Source organism: Petaurus breviceps, unplaced genomic scaffold, assembly GCF_028583685.1.
Source record: "Petaurus breviceps papuanus isolate PSGF00001 unplaced genomic scaffold, PetGlider_PUasm1.0 99, whole genome shotgun sequence".
NCBI lineage: Eukaryota > Metazoa > Chordata > Mammalia > Diprotodontia > Petauridae > Petaurus > Petaurus breviceps.
Genome location: NW_027187465.1, coordinates 26,329,865 through 26,333,263, shown reverse-complemented (window position 1 = coordinate 26,333,263; position 3,399 = coordinate 26,329,865). Strand labels below are relative to the sequence as shown.

The 3,399-nt window shown below is 45.3% G+C and overlaps 1 pseudogene; it reads right to left on the bottom strand.

Annotated features, from left to right (window-relative positions):
* Positions 1–387: 387 nt before the first annotated feature.
* Positions 388–1,166, bottom strand: LOC138156378 (SPRY domain-containing protein 7-like; annotated as a pseudogene).
* Between the last annotated feature and the right edge of the window lie 2,233 nt (positions 1,167–3,399).

Sequence of the window (3,399 nt, the reverse complement as noted above, 5' to 3'; positions counted from 1 at the left end):
TGAATTTCCATTTATACATATAAGAACCAAAATGTCCAAAATGCAGATTTTCACATCACAAAACACAACCTAGTATTTTAAATCACAATTCTGCTGTTGTGTTTAACCAATTGGTTCCTTAGATAACTTCACAAACATTTATCAAAAACAAAGAATGAGTAAGAGCACCAGCCCCAGAGTAGGGAGACCTGGGTTCGGTTCCAGCCTCAGATACTTAACACCCACACAAAATAACTGGCCGGGTAACCTTGAGCAAGTTACTTATCCCTGATTGCTTAAAAAAAAATGGAGAATGTACTTCCTCTGGATGAAGTGAGGCTTTATTAAGATGGTAGTAAATGGTTTGGGGGGATATTGTAGGGGTAGAAGTTTTCAATGCAAGTATATTCAGAAGATTTGCTGTTCAAACAATATTTTTTCTTTTTAATATTTAAATTTATTTATTTACTTTTAGTTTACAACATTCAGTTCCATAATTCCTTGAGTTCCAAATTTTCTCCACCTCCCTCTCCTTCCCCCCCCCCCCATGGCAGCATGCAATCAAATATAGGTTCTACAAATACCTTCACATTAACTATTAGTCAAGCTGTAAAGAAGGATTATAACCATTGGAGTGAGCGAAATAATATTTTTTTCACAACTAGTTGGAGGAATATGATAAATTCCTAAACTGACAACCCAAAATGGCATTGTCATCAACATAGACAGCTGTTCCTCATATACCTGACGCGGGACAGCGCATATTCTTTCCATTCAAATAAGCATTCAATTCCACATGGTCATATGCAAGACCCACTACATCTCTGTCCTGTGGAAGATGGCTCAAAGGCAACCTATCCTTTTCCTCATTGTTGTGGTAGAGGGCTCCCGTCATTCCTCCTCACAGGGCTATGAACGTCTCAGCCAAGTGGAATCTGATTCGAATTAACTTTCTGAGCTGCAACTCCAATGCCTCAGGTCCCTGCGGACTGGATTTGGAATGCGAAGTAGCTTTTGTTCAGATGCAAAGGTGCGTTGGCCAAACAGCCTCCTGTCCCACATATCCTTCCATTTTTGGCAATGACAACATCTGTTCCCATGTGCTGCGTGTCCAGATGCACGGTCGGAATCTCCTTAGGCGGATAGTCGCCGCAGCCGGGTAGGTAGCAGCAGACCGAGGCCGCCATGGCGCCGGGGGCAGCCTCTGCAGGGGGCCGGGGCCGCCCCCTCAGGAGCCATGGTTCAGACGCTGGCGCAGGTTCAAACTTATATTGCTTTTTCTCTGATTGTCCCCCATGCCTGGAGTCCTAGCCCTCCTTCACTCTGCCTATTGACCCTCCCTGACCTTTTAAAGTCCCATCTAACATCCCCATTCTATAGGACCCCTCTTAATTCCAGTATCTTCCCTCTGCTCATTATTTCCCATTTATCCTGTATATAGCTTGCTTCACATATGCCTATTTGCATGTTGTCCCCCTCCATTGGATTGAAAGCTCCTTGAGGGCAGGGACTGTCCCTTACCTTCTTTTGTATCTCCAGCACTAAGCACAGCCCCTCCCCCCTTCAATAGGCACCTAGTACCTGTTTAATGATCAGTTGACTGACATATTGTCATCTCATTATAAAAATAAGTTTCTTGAGGTCAGGGACTGTCTTAAAAAAAATGTCTATGCCCAGCACTTAGCACAGGGTCTGGCCCAGAGTAAGCACTTAATAAGTGTTTCTTCTTAAAGTTCATTCATATTGTTTCTCTGTCGAAATGTAAATTCTTTGAGGAGAGGTGCTCTTTTGTTTATGCCCTTGTCACTATCTCCTACCACGGTCCATACAAGCACTTTTTATAAATGATTGTTGAATGAATGAATGACAGAGGAAGTGACTTGCTCCTGGTCCCACCACTAGCAGATGTGAGGATTTCAACCCAGTCTTTCCTGTCCCCAAAAGCAGCAGACTTTCCACTCCACACTGTCGCTGCCTCTCTGTATGGAGTCACGTGGCTGAAAGTCTAGGTTTCTAAGGCAAGTGATTACTGACTGAATTACCAGGTTAATTCCATCCCAGCTGACAGCCACCTGAGATGATTCAGGATTAAAAGTGTGCTTGGGAACCTTAATTATCCCCATCAAATTCATCAGTTATCTGCTAAATACTCCCTCCTTCCCACATGTTGCCTTACAGGTGTAGCCTCCAGGGCAGAAATCAATCCCTCCTCCTTAACCAAAGCTTTGTCCATATGGTACAATGGAAAGAACTCAAAATTTGGAGACAGAGGAGCTGAGTTCAAATCCTAAGTCTGCCACTCACTATCAATGTTAAGGGAGAGGAGACAAGACAAGTCTCCCTGGACTTCAATTTCCTGCTCTGTAAAATGAGGGTATTGTACAACCTGGCCCCCTATCGCTAGATATGTGAGCTTATGGCTTATTTCTAGAGAATTCCACCCCCCCCCTCCAATGTTTCCATGAATGTGGTAAGGCTTTTGTCCAGGAAACAAGAAGGGGGGGGGGGCGGAGAGTATCACACTATTTCATAAAAAATATAATTAGATCCAAATTTCAACTATGGCAAAAGTTAACTATAACTCAAAACACACTTTAAACTTGGGTCAGTTTCCAAAACAGTTTCTGGAGAGTGAGAGAAGGGGGAAAACCACCCAGGACTTTTTTTTCCCCCAGAAACTTTTCCTTGAATCTTATGCAAGGAGGAAGGGACTGGGGTCATCATAGCTGTGGAGTTCAGCAGAATTGTACCAATTGGCTCCTGAGAGGCCCATTCACTTGGGTGCTAGGCAGGCTCAGCTGGATGGAAAGAGCTTCTAGAATTGTCGCCTAGGTTCCAACTAAAAGTTTGCCACAGGGCATAGAGTCCCAGGTGAATCCATTTTCAAATGCAAAGAAAGAAGGCAGAGCAATTCCATCCAGGCAAGAGGTTTGGTGGCAGCCCAGGTTCCTAGGTGAGGAAGAAAGGAATAACCATGTGCCACAGGGGAGTGTATGGGGTGTTCGGGGGGGAACTGGTACCTGCAGTGTGAGTGCTGCTCAATCATCTTTGGCGTCACCTTCACCCACCTCTCATGGGGGGAGGGGGGTTCCAAGAAACCCAAAAATGAGCAGCTGCCACACCCCAGTAAAATCATATTGGTGGACGGGGTAAATCAGGCTGTGACTGAAGGGCCACAAACCCATGGATGAGTTAGGGAGGTTTCTACCTGAAGCCTCTGGAGACTTCTCTCAGTGGAATGGACATATGGGAACATTTGTTCTAGTGGCCATGCAGGCAGCTGTAGCAGGTGTCATGGAGCGCCTAGAGCTTGGGCAGACCCCAGAGCCACCAAGGGCATCCGTTGCATCTCAGGTCATCTCCAGGAGCCCTGACTTTTGTCCTGCCACTGGACTTTGATGATTCTGGAGGAGATTCTGG